The sequence below is a fragment of the Acomys minous genome (genome assembly GCF_964271855.1).
Source record: "Acomys minous genome assembly, chromosome: 9".
In the NCBI taxonomy this organism is placed as follows: Eukaryota; Metazoa; Chordata; class Mammalia; order Rodentia; family Muridae; genus Acomys; species Acomys minous.
The window spans coordinates 102,442,675-102,456,509 of NC_140490.1; the positions used below are offsets into that span (position 1 = coordinate 102,442,675).

At 44.0% G+C, this 13,835-nt stretch overlaps 1 protein-coding gene across 4 annotated transcripts in view; it reads left to right on the forward strand.

Moving 5' to 3' along the window:
• The window catches only part of KITLG (KIT ligand), an 80,374-nt gene that overhangs the window by 703 nt on the left and 65,836 nt on the right, over window positions 1-13,835 (forward strand). The gene's annotated exons all lie outside the window — the stretch shown is intronic.

A 13,835-nucleotide genomic window follows, 5' to 3' on the forward strand; every position in this document is an offset into this window, starting at 1 on the left:
TTTGCACGGGAGGTCTTTCCCGGTGGATTTGGGGAGATTATGAAACAGCTTCCCACGCGCCACCCTCGCACGCTCTCGCAGCCAGATTTATCTGTGCAGTCCCCAAGTGGGCGCGGGACGCGGTGCGGACGCCGGTGCAGCCACTGGAGCGAAGCCAAGGCAGAACTCCTAGGCGGCAGCGCCTGGCGGGGTGCAGAACCTGCCAGGCAGGCAGGAGGGGGGAAACTTGGCAGCCTACGGTGTCCGCTGGGTTCACAGCTCTGGGTGGGCCCTCCAGAAAGCTCTAGATGGAGTAGCAGGACTTCCACACTGCCTGACGCCCTCTTCCATTATCAAACAGCAAAAGTTCTTTTAACCTTCTTTTTCTTCATTTTTAAAAAAATGTGCACCACCTAAGGATAGTTATTGAGATAATAATGCCCAGCCAGGGTCGCTAAATTGCGCTTTATGCATAAAACATTGCCCAGGGGTACAATTATGTCTTTTCTTCGTTGACGCACGTATCTGGCTCCGGGTTAGAGAGAGCCACAGTAGTAATCTCATTCTTCTCTATAGTTTTTTTTTTTTTTACCCTCGCTTTTGTTACTTCTTCATGATTCTTCCTTTCCGAATTATTTTGCAGCAGGTTGGGTGAAGCTGCTCTTTCACCACCATCCCCTCACCACCACTACCACCACCACCACCACCACCACCACCGCCGCCACCGCCCCCGTGCCAAGTCTATGGGTGATTGCAATTTCTGAAGTATGGAAGGGGACGAGATTCGAGGGTTTGTGCTCATCCGCAGCTTTGAGGGAGGCGTCAGTGTGTTGCAGATAATTTATTAATTTATTACTCGTGTAGCATCTTATTTTAAATAGATGTCTGGGCTGGGAGTCGGACCCATTAGGAAACAGCAAGAATAAAGCACCTTTCCCTGGGTTGGAAAGGGGATCCAGGAGGGAGCATGTCCTGGCGTACTGGACGTGTTCCTGAGTCAGTGAGGTTGGGGGAGAAATGGAAGGGCAGGTATCCGCCCCTGCATGGAGGTTAGTTTTTAACCCAGGCCATCACACCTAAGATCTCTATGCACTTGAGATGCGCATGTTAGGGATCCCTGCAACAAAGAAAAGTTTTGCTGTGGATTGCTTGGTGTGTACATGCCTTCTGCGTTGTGGAATAACAAAACAAGGGTGGGGTACCTGTTTCTTTTTTTATAATAGCATCCGCTTACAGGAATAACGGTGGCGGCTCTGAGGCGAGCAGCCTCTGAATACAGGAAGAGAGCCCAAACCTTCTTATTTAAACAAGAAAACAGGAGACAGACAAGGTTAATGTCCAACAAGCCACAGCACAGCAATGTGCTGTGGAGTGACTTTGAGAGTCAGTAGGATTGATGATCCCTGCGCCCTCTTTGCAAAAACAAGTGTGAGCTCTGTAATCTCTTCTCTCGCTTTGATTAAATGGCCGTGTAAATAGGATTACATGGAATAATTCCATTGAAAACTAGAAAGAGGTCGATCTAGCCCGAAACACTGTGACGGTGGCATTAGTGACTCAGTGCTGCCTACCAGAGAGATATTTGAGACAACCAAGTATTTTAGAAATGTGACCTGTTTGGACCAAGTTAAAGTGCAGGCCCTTTTGGGGGGGAGCTTGCTGCTGATAAAGGGGTTTGTAGGCGAAAAAAGGGCAGTGCTCTCATTGAATGAAGGCATTCATTGTCTGGGATCTAATGACCTTCAGGGTTTCCTTTAAGACTACTTCTACCAATTCAAATTCTTGTCCGTGAAAAAAGAGGACACTAGAAACAGCACAAAAATCAATAAAATAATCCATTGCAACGAAGGAGATGGGGTTAGCGTCTCTTTCCTCTTGTCAAATCTCCTAATCCAAGAGTTGTGAAGAAATTTGCTGTGTATCTCTGCTGTGTATACTATGCGTAGGGCATAGTATAAGGGAGGAGGGCACCAAGAAGGAGCCGGGCTTTGTTTTGTTTTGTATTTTGTTTTAAATCTGATGTTATTTTTTTTTGACCTGGGATGAAAATCTATTGTTATTACTCTACTGTAAGTGTGAGATTAATACCAACTTCCCTTATAGCCCCCGTTGTTTAATGTGTGCTTTCATTACCCAATAAATGAAAAAGAATTTAATGATAACATTTTAAAGGATTCTAACTTAAATTGTATAGCTTTGCAAGAATCGTGGGGCCACCAGGCATTTTGAGCCTTCACTCAAGCTAAATAATTGTGAAAATTCCATCAGCAGCCACTTGGGGCTTGATGGATGACTCTTTAATTTACTTAGTACCAGCGATGTACTCTAGCATTTGGAAAATAAGTACAGAAGCAACTGTCATGAGGAGCAACTGGGACAATAAATTATGTCCTAAGTCTTCAGTGAAGAATGTGATGTGTATTTTTGAGATTGCTATGTGTCTCCTCACCCAACCCCCACCCCTTTATTGTTGGAACTTACAGTATGGAAGGAAAACTGTGACTCTGGTTTAGAAACTGCTAGCAGCTACTTTTTTTTTTTTTAAACACGGATTCTAATAGTTACATCACAAGGGAGCGAGGCCATATTGCAGTGTCAGTGCTGTTTCCCTTAGAAGTGCTGTCAGCTTAATGTGCTCCTGTTTGTGCCTGCTGTGCTTGCGTTTACGTTTCCCTCCAGGTTTCCAGAGCTGTTGTGATTGCTGTCAGTGTCAGAAACACCGAGACAGGAAAGATCTGTCTGTCTTGAAAACAATGCAGAAAGGTCTATTTTAGCAGCACCAAAGCTCCCAGGGAAAGAACACATGGAAATTTAGCTTTTTCTATACTAGGAAAAGATCCTCCTTAAAAAAAAAAAAAATGAAAATTTTGTCACGTGTGTGACAATGGCAGTTACAATATAGGAAAATTAACATATTTGTGAAAAGAGCATTTGAAAATCTTGTCCTTGCCGACACTCAGTTTGCAGTATGTGCTTCCAATAGTCCTAATTTATGTAGCTTTTAATTGATACATTTCTGCCAAGTCTTTGAGACTCAAGTGCTAAGTCGATTACATTTAACATAAAACAGGGAAAATAACCATATGCAAATACGCAAGTCGGTGCCAAGCCAATTAAAATTGCTAAATTTTATTTATGTCTAAGTGCTGATGTGAAGATCGCAAATTGTGAGTGAGTGTTTGTACTTTAGCGACAGGTGATTGATCGAAATCTTACCACCCCCTAAAGTAAGTAACATGAGAAATAAAAATCCCTGCCAAAATAGCTAGTCTTTCAGCTTTGGGTGTGTCTTTCATGTCCTCTTTCCTCTCTCTCACCCTGTTGGTGGAACCCCTAAAATATTGTTGGTTGGAGGACTCTAGGCTCTAGCCTATGAACATTCAGGCTTCTGATTTTTGTTTTACCACTTGTGAGACGAATGACCTTAGGCAAATGGTATCCTGGGATTTCCGTTTTGTAATATGTATGCTGTTTGTAAAAATCGTTATATACAGATATTTCTCAGATGGTGGCTGAAAGGACTAAAGGAGCTAAACAGTCTCTGACCCTGCACAGTAGCTCACTAGCACAGTCTGAGAATGGCCTTGCCACCAGCTTAAAAGCCAGGGGAAAATAACTGCTAAGGAGCAAAGCGGAGGAGAAGCTTTTCTATATCTGGATCCCTTAATTCAGTGCCTGGCATCTGATTATCAGTTGTTCTTAGCATAGGGCCAAACCAGGACTGTGCAGAGACGAGGCTGGTGTGTGCACCTGGCAACGGGAAGCTAACTACAGTTTCCTTTGGAGTCGAAAGCGAGTGAGAGAACTAGGGGAGGCAACAGAAGTGGGAGCGCTCCTTTGATTTACTTCCCTGTTTGTATATTTGTGCTAAGTTCATCGGCTATGGTTCTGAGAGTCTGTCTTCCTTTAGAATAAGAAGAATCAGCCAGCTTCCTGTTCCTGCTGTTGTAATTGCTCTTCTCAGTGAGGATGCACATTCGTTTATTCTTCATCATGTTAACCAGGCAACAATCAGTGATACCCCCCCCCCCATTATCCAAGTTTGGGGATCCCTTTTCTCAACCACCTTAATGTCACTGTCTGTACACCAGTTGGATGTACATCTCTGAGGAGAGATCCATTACCTGTTCAAGCACATGAATCACCAGAAGCTGCAGGGATTGCATTGGGTCTTAGTCACCTGTGAGACAAGAGAGAACACCTAGGTGAGATGAGTGAGCAGCCCTCTCCTTTCTGGCTGTTTGTACAGACTCCATTTCACAGGGACCATGGATTCCAGCCTTGCTGATTTCTAGATGCCACAAGACATTTTGCTTTTTCACTTAATTATGGGCATACTGAAAACTGTTTACCCTGGGCAGGGACTAGCATTGTCATTATCCCTCCCTACCTATTTCTGTCTATCCAGAAAAAAAAGAAGAAGAAGGTGGGGCGCTTTTTAACATAATTAGGCTTCTGGCTTTTTTTTTTTTTCAAAAGTGTGATGTGTGTCATCCGAGAGAATGCTGTCATGTTCCTCTGTGTCCTTTGGCTACATTCTACTGGTTGTTTCTAGGCCGCCACACAGGCTTGGTTATTAGGAGACCATGTTCTTGTCTTAACCTGAATACTGAGTTGTGAGACTTTGGGAAATGATTTGGACCTCTCTGGACCTGTTTCTTCAGCTGAAGGAAGGGAAAGGGACACTGGCTATGCGTAAGTGCCTCTGCTTCGAAGTACCGTTCTCTTCTAAAATACTACTAAGAGAGAAGTGTGAACCAGCTGGCACGGGAGCTCCCATTGGCTCTGAGCTTGACGTGTCCATTGCTTTGGTGTGAATGCAATAAGTATGTTGCTATTGTTTTATGATGGGGAACCTGCAGCTGGGGACGACCTTCAGATTTAAGTTTAGACTGTTCTCCTTTCACCCACTCCTTGTTATTTCTGTAAAACGAGAATGGTACTTGAAGAAGCCTTCTACTCTGTTCTAATCTAAGGAGTTCTCTGATGGAGGAAGAATCCTAAACAGAATCAGCCAGTCCTAGGACATACGTTTTCCGAGACAGTGCTTTCCACGTCTGCCTGCCAGGCAGGTGATGAGGCAGGAAATCTGAGCAGAGAGAATGAGAGAAAGAGGCTGGGCACTTTGTTCTGTCTTCAGGCACGTGACCTTGGACCATGGCATCTCCACAAGTTAATGCTGAGAAGAAGATAGTGGAGATGGAAGGCGGCATCTTAGGCCACAGAGTGGACAGTGCAGAGAGCCTATCAGGGAAGGCTAGCTCCGTGCTGATGTTGTTGCCATGTTCCTGCTTGCCTCAGCATTTACACACGTCCAGAGCATCTCTACCATCTCTGCCCACTTCATTTCCTTGCTTAATACTGGACACGGGATGCATAGCCAGCAGCACACTTTCTTTAGATGTCAGATGCCGTAGTTCTCCTTGTTCGCATTATAACGTTTAGGAGCCAGCTGGACCTTCACTGCAGCCAAGAGACTAGCGATCCCTCTGAAAATTGTGCCCTGGCGATGGCACGAACGCTCAGTTCTGAGTGCTGCAGGGTGTAATGACTTGCCTCTTAAGAGAAAGTTCACAGTGGAGGCCATACTCTATATAATTAAAAAACAAAGACAGCAATAGCCGTCCTTTGATTATCTGGATGCAAATTTAGCACTTGACTGTGCACCTGTAGCTGTTGGCTCTGTTTGGCTTTCTCGAGGGCCCTGGGTTAGAGCCTGGTTTCATTGAAATGTGAGTGATTAGGTGGCTTTTGTGTGTGTGTGTGTGTGTGTGTGTGTGTGTGTGTGTGTGTGTGTGTGTTCTCTGTACACAGACAGCAGCTGAAACATCTCCTGGTTGCCTTGCAAAGAATGCTTTCGCTCTCTAGGGTGACCACGAAAAAATGGTGTGAAAAGAGCACAGGGGAAACCATCCAGCCACAGTACTCCATAGAAAAGCAAGCCTGGGTCATTTTTGCTTATTGAATTCCAGGGTGAATCACATCTCATTGCTGGTTTGTGTGTGTGTGTGTTTGAATGCTTACAGACGGAGACTGCTGCCAACACTCAAAACTGTATAGTGGTCGATGACCTTGGAGGGTCCCCAGGAACTCCACTTTGATGAGTTTTCTGCTATGTTCTGCGTCTCCCCACCTCCACAACAATTCCCCTGTAAAAACACCCCAGTTTCTGGGTTCTGAAGAAAAGAGTTAACAGAGAAAAACATGCTTTTGTTATAAAGGGTTTGCTACCTCCTGGAAACTGTACTGTGCTTCTACTGCCTGTTAAACTGTTAAAACTCAGAAATGTTTGCTGGCTGAGCCCTGGGAAGAGAGAGTAGAGATGTTTTCACGTAAACTAGTTTATAATATGATCTAGAACACCCAAGGATTGCGAGAGAAAGCCATGAAGCCATATGTGGAGTCAGTACTGATGTCTGTGTATAGCCTCACACTTTAACACCTCGGAGATGATGAGCACATTAGACATGTCTAGTTCTCATGACCCGACTCAAACCTCCGTGGTTGCCTTGGCCTGGATCTGTGACAGTTCCCAAAAGCGTGTGTTTTGTAGTCCTCCCCAGAGACCTGTGGTGTGCTCTCCTGGGTGGAGCATCCACCCTATCGCATTGGTCCCTCCTAGTGTAAGCTGTGAGCTCACAGAGGGAGGGCTGGTGCACTTTGTTTCTAGGTGGTCCACCGTAGAGGCTGAACTGCAGTGTCATAGAGGCCATAGAAGGGCCAATCAATGACCATGAGCAATCAAAGGGAGGGTTTTTTTTTTCCATTTTGTTGCTGTTTTTGTAACAGGGTTTCTCTGTGTAGCTTTGGCTGTGCTGGATTAGCTTTTTAGACTAGGCTGGCCTTGAACTCATAGTGATCCGCCTGCCTCTGCCTCCCGAGTGCTGGGATTAAAAGCGTGTGCTACCATGCCTGGCTGGAGTTTTTAGTATTTGGATGAAATTAATTTTGCGTATAAATAAATACAGTTTACATGGTTTTCTATTTTTACAAAAATTAGATATCGTTTTTTAAAAATTTAAGTCCTTCTCAGGAGTATATTTTAAACCTTTTGTATATGCTTATAATGTCTAAATGCCACAGTAGTCTATACCCTAACACTACTTAGAAAACAGTAGGGACCCTTTTTCCACATTTAGAATTATGTTTGGTGATTTACTAAGCTAGCTGCTTTAATTTCATGAAAACGTACATTTCACTGTGAAGAATTTTAATTTAAAAAAATCAGAAATAGCTTGTCGTACTTGGAGCTAGTTCCAAGACCTACCGCTCCTGATTAAAGGTCGCTTTCCAAGCCCTTTGTATGCCTCAACATTTTAAACAATTAGACTTTTAACTACAAAGCCGATTGGGCCGCTTATTGTTGGCCCTGTCTGTGCACATGCTCACTTATGCATGACTCAGCTTGAAGGATCACCATTTGTTATAACCCGTGAAAGCACTAAAATGTGAAACTGTTTCAAAGTTGCCTGCATTATTTTGTGAAATGGAACCACTCTGGTAATAAAACATGACAAAAACATGTTTACTAGAAAGTAGACCCCTAATTAATTCATTCATTTACCTTTTCTTCTGTGAGGTGGGTGGTATTTCTCTTAAAATTTCATTTTTCAGGTGAGGAAAATGAAATCATCATTTCCTCAATGAATTTGTGAAACTGTCGCTATTGTCACCCAAAGAGATGTAGTGTGACTCAACAGGTACATTAGTGTGACTTATTCATTACTTTGGAGATACTAATTCTGTTTACAGGAACACTAAATAAAAAGCAAATGTGATTCAGATAGTGCAAGTAGCTGCCAGTAATAGAATTTGGACAAAAAGTCATAGTTACTGTTGCCTAGCAGAGTGACTCATGCAAGATGCTCTATCAACACACAATGAAATAAATGCATGTTAGACTTGAGTTGTTGACTATTGGTACAATTGTTTGCAAGCTTTTCTTTAAAACAAAACGAATTTTAAAAATAGTACTCATTTCAAATGCAGATAATTGTAGAGGCTACTTTGTTCACCACTATAGGAATAATTTCGGTGGGTAGGCAAGTCACTTAGCACTGAGGACCACACCTTCTGTCTGAGGACTGGGTACATCATTGCTTTTGTCAATTAATGGCTTTGTGACCTTCCACCAGTTTTTTCTCTCAGAACTGTCCTTCCCCCATATTTAAATGGGCAGACGTAACCATAAGGAGTATTCACGGGACAATCAAATGATAGACAATTAGCTGTCTAGAAACTGGCAGGTCACATATTGCCATTTCTGTGAGTAGTCGCCTAAGAAGTAAAAAGGCAGTTTATTGGGTAAGAATATTAAGGCTAGTTATTAAGTTAGCGTATGTTGAACTTACTATGAAGGAGACGCTGAGCCACAAACTACACAAGATTTTCGAGCAAAAATATCTTACAGTAAATAATACAGTGAGGTGGCCTCCCCACCCACCCATCACCCACCCTTTGGCAACAGTGAGTTTTTCAAAATAAAGAAACTGAAGTTCTGATAGATTCAGAACTGTTTGCTTGGGATTAACAGGGAAAGAATGCTAGGAAGTCTAAGGATTTAGAACTGGAAGCCACACCTACTGAATTCTAAAGACCAGACTGCTCTAAATCACTGACGTGTCACACGCCCGTATTTACACACGTGGTTAGAGATACCACCTGGGCTATATAGTACTGTGTTCCCCGAAGGCAAGGTGCTGAAGGCTTGGTCCCAGCTGCAGTGCTATGGGGAAGTAGCAGAGCCTTTGGGAGGTGGAGCTAGTGAAAGGAAGGTAGATCATCATTGAGGATGTTCTCTTAGAGGGAATGTTGGGGCCCTGGACCCTCCTTTTCCTTTCTGGCAACCCTGAAGAGAACAGTCCTCAGCCATACTACCGTGCCACTGTGGTGTACTGTGCTACCATAAGCCCAAAGCAGTGGGGTTAAAGTCTTGGCAACTGTAAGCCCAAATGATCCCTTCTTTTTAAAACGTTAATCATCTTACCTTTCTCCACCCAAGCCACGAAGATGAACGCGTAACTTGTGAAGTTTAGCGGCTGTTGTGGCCTCCCCCTCCTTCTTTCCATCCCCCGCTCCTTCCCCTCCCAATCCCTCTCTTTCCCTTCTTCCTCCTTCTGCACTTCCCCCTCCTCTTCCTCCTCCCTCTCCTCCCCCCTCCCCTCTTCCTTCTGTTCCTCTTCCCTCCTCCTCCTCCTCCTCCTCTTCCTCCTCCTCCTCCTCCTCCTCCTCCTCCTCCTCCTAGTGTACTGTTTGGACTAGGGAACCTGAAAGCAGGCAAAGTTGGTAAGCGTCCAGTTAAGTGGAAAATTTGCTTTGATTCCAGCTCCTCCGTGCTGTTCACAAGTGTCAATGGTTATGTTTGAACAGTGCCCAGCAAGTCAGGGATCCTGGCCTTCATAGGCGGCTCTCCAACCCCCCATTTCCGGAACTGTCAAATGGAAGCTCCATACCCAAGCCCATTGACTACTGTAGGGAAGCCCCCGTTGTAAACTGTAAAAATGCCATTTTACTTGTTGGATTAGAAACCTTGGTGTCATTCAAATAAAGAAGCACTCGAAAGACAGAAAGACAAACATTTAAAAATTATGCTTCTAGATAATTTATTGGAGAAAGAGGGTTGCTCCACAGATTACTTTTGTCAATTTGCTCTGACCCTATTTCCAAGATTTTTTTTTCTGAAGACAGTTTTAAATCTCCACAATCAGATAAGGAAGCTCTTTCGTAAAAATGCCTTTATGATTGATTATGCCTGGGATTTAAGTCTGCAATTCATTTCTGTTGTGGCCTTTGCTTTGGAATTCCATACCTATTCAGCAAGGAGCACAACACAAAGAATGTAAAGAGATTTAAAACCTAGCACCAGGGTCACAGGCATTCACTTCTGCGCCTAGCTTTTTATGTGAGTGCTGGGGGATCTGAACTCAGGACTTCATGCTTGCACAGCAAACCCTCTGCTGACCTGAGCCCAAAGGGATAACTTTTTAACAGACAGTTGTTCTAATGTCTTTAGCAAAAGTCTTGGCATGTAACTAATTAACTTGCAGTGCAGTGCATGATGGACAAGAGGCTCAGCCAAACAGACTACAGCTACGGTATGCTCTTCCATGTAAGCACTGTGTCTCAGTCTCCCCATTTGTCAAATAGGGTGAGCAATTGTACATTTCTCATAGGAGACTATGAAGGATAAAATAAGTAACCCACAGGAAGCACTTGGGCCGGTGCCTGGTAAAAAGGAAACACTACACACCCAGAGAAGTTATTATATTCTCATGAAGCAAATGGGAGCGCATGGGCATCTGTAGTGATGCCTCATTTCAAGCTCAGACTGCAAGGGTGAATGGGCAGATTAGAAGCGCTTATCCAGTCTCAGGAGAGTTTACCACAAGCAAAGTTCCTTTTCTGTACGGTGGCCAAGGCCACAGAGCTCATCAGTGGTGGGCTGGTTCATGAAGCGGGAGGTCTCTTTCCAAAGTTCATATTTATAAGCTTAGTGCTTAGAACTGCTGGTGGGGGTGACGGTTGTGGCAGTGGTGGGGGTGGTGGCGCAGTGTTAATTTTTTTCCCATTTTGATTCAGAGAGTAATTGCCCAGCATATTTTTTTTTTCCCTTTGAGAGATATCAGTTGTTGAGGGAGGGTGTGAAGGGTGTGGCTTTTGTGTTAAAGAGCACGTCCGTTTTTTACCTCTAGCTCTGCCTCTAGGCTGCTGTGGGGTCTTAGGCAATGTATTTGCCTTTGTTTAACCTTTCTGTAACCTTAGATGAAATGGAGGGAGGAGACTTTGTAGCCTCTCTTTCTTCTTCCCTTGTTTGCTCTTTCTCCCTCCTTGCCCTCTCCACCCCCCATGCCCCCCCCCCTTTTAAATCTAGAAATAACATGTGTGTGATAAATCTTCTCAGAATCATTCTGTGATAGGAAGGATTTTGTGGGCTGCTTGCCTAGCACGTGAAAGGCCCCTTCTATCTCTAGCTACAAAGATGCAAATAGAAAGAAATCTTTCAGAGTTAAAACATTTCCTACGATATTGTAAGCGGGCAGATTCTGTTTTTGTAGTGTTGACTGGCCACACACACACACACACACACACACACACACACACACACACACACGGAAGGATGAGTGAGACTGGGAGTCAGAGTGAGACTTATAGCTCTGTCAGTCACTTAGACCATTAAATACGAATTTTCCTTCTTTCTGCAGGGCTCATTTCTTTATGTCGATCAGCAATTCTCAACCTGTCTCATGCTGAGACCCTTTAATACACTTCCTCATGTTGCTACTTTATAACTGCAATTTTGCAGCTGCTGTTGCAAATCGTAATGTAAATTTCTGATATTCAGGATATCTGATATTCTATCCCCGTGAAAGAGTGGTCGTCCCCAACCCCGTTGGGGTCTCTCAACCGCTGATCTAGATGAAGGGTAATTTACAGTTAGAAGAACACAGGATTAGCTGGGCGTGGTGGCGCATGCCTTTAATCCCAGCACTCGGGAGGCAGAGGCAGGTTGATTGCTGTGAGTTCGAGAGTGGTCTACAGAGAGAGTCCAGGACAGCCACAGCTTAACACAGAGAAACCCTGTCTCGAAAAACAAGCAGACGTACAAACAAAAAGAACATAAGATTAAATAAGGCATACCGGAAAATTGATCTTTCAGTAGGCACACTGTCCGGCTACTCTGTAATGTATTCCGTGTGCAGGATGGGTATTATTGCTTTAAGGCTGTTTTCATTGAAAAGCAAAGCAAGCATGGAGCCAATATGAGATGTGGAGTTGTGTCACTCCAAATAGCGTAGCAAAAGGCGTGGGTGTTTATAAGGTAGCTGACACAAGTTGTCGAGAGTCGAGAGAAACAGTAATGAGTGGGACAGTACTCCATAGACTGTTTTGTCCTATTCTGAGGCAAAAGCCACACTATCATGAGCCTCGAGTAAGGGAAAGATTCAAAACATTCAAATAAATTGAGACGCTTGGAAGCAGTTTATGTTTCCAACATTTCGATTTCCTTTTTTTTTTGTAAAATGAGGCAAAAGCCTAATTCCTTAGGTGGTTCCAGGCATGAGAGAACCTGCTTACCAAAAATGTAAGTAAATATTTTTGCTTCCAGTTAAATTTGTTTTTTGTTTTGGAGTATGATACTGTTGTTAATTTTTTGTTTTTACTTTGTTTTGCTTCCTGGGTTTTGAGATGGGCTTTCTCTGCCTAGCCTGGGCTGTCCTGGAACTTGCTCTGTAGACTAGGCTGGCCTCAAACTCACAGAGATCCTCCTGCCTTTGTTTCCCCTCCCCACCCCTCCCCATCCCTCCCACCCCACCCCACCTTCCAGGCAAGTGCTGGGATTAAAGGTGTACACCACCACTGCCCAGTTGTTGTTAATTTTTTTAAGTGTTACCTTCATAAATGTAGGAGACACGCAGTTTGAAACATTTCCTTTATAAATTCTGGTTTTGTTTCTTATATGACTGAAGTTAAACTCCAAGCCTCTTGCTGGTGATTCTGTCCAGAGCTTAAGGGCTTAATTGTCCAGGTTTAATCTTAGAATAAGTTTTGTATCATTCAAGGCAGAAGCAAGTTTCTTTTTATCGGTTCATTACCTTCAGGTAAACAAGCATTCTGTTCTTTGACAGAACATTAAATTGTTATGTTTCTTTGATGGCTGGCTGCCTTGTTTTAAGCACTTGTGAGAGAGGTGAAAACAGCCCCTGTCTTTTCCAGCCTTGTAGCAGGTTTTTTAAAAGTTTTTTTTTTTTTTTTTTTTTTTTTTTGCTGGAATAGTTGACTATAGATACGTATGACGTCTTTAACAAAACTCACCAAGTCAGAAGTGTGTAGAATCAAATTGATCTCAATGTTGAGTAGAGTCTGATCCAAAACTTCCAACCAAGGAAAAACATATGGGAAACCTCTTGTTCGTGGCAGTGGTGGTGGTGATAGTGCGTAGTGGTGTGGTGGTTAGTGGTGTGGTGGGGCATGGGGAGTGGTGAGTGTCGTTGTTGGTGGCTGGTGTTGTTGTCAGTGGCCAGTGATGGTAGCTAGTGCTGGTGATAGGTGGTCTACCTGTGATTTGCCCCCTTCAAGGAAGAGAAGAGGCAAGGCACACTGAGCATCCCTGTAAATGGCTTAGGAGCAGATTTGTATTTTTGTTCTTATTATTTGATTTTTCGAGACAGGGTTTCTCTGTGTAGCCTTGGCTGACCTAGATTTACTTTGTAGACCAGGCTGGCCTCGAACTCACATCGATCCACCTGCCTCTGCTTCCCGAGTGCTGGGATTAAAGGCGTGTGCCACCACGTCCGGCTGCAGATTTGGTTTTTAAAAGTGCTGAGGGTTCTACTTTTCCCTACGGGGTTTCTGTTGTCCTAGTTTTTGAGGGAGAATCTAGGAAAAGCAGAATAAGAATTTGCGAGGCAGCACAGGAGGCTCACACCCTATATTCAAGTGTCTGGAATTGACCTATCATCCTGTGACAGGGAAAATGTCCTTCTCATTATAGGAAAATGGATGGTGGACTCTAGAACCTTAGATGTTCTCCTTAGTGTGCACTGTGCCGGTGGTGGTGGGTGGTGTCAAGTCAAGGCTGGCTGTGTGACTAACCTGGCTAAGTCTTCCCTCGGTCTTTGTAATCCAAGCCTGTGGCACATTATTCAAGGTCCTCTGTGGTTATCTCCTCCACGCCCCGAGTAATAAATTTCACTTCGGCATCTTTTAATTATCACCAGAGGTATTCACACCATTGCTCATGTTCTTAAAGGTCCAGTGGCTCATTTACTTAACGCAGATGAGTCTTGGTCTAGGGAGTCATCCAGGGCAACCCTTTGCCCTTTCCCCCCACCTCCCTCCCTGAGCACCCCTCCCCC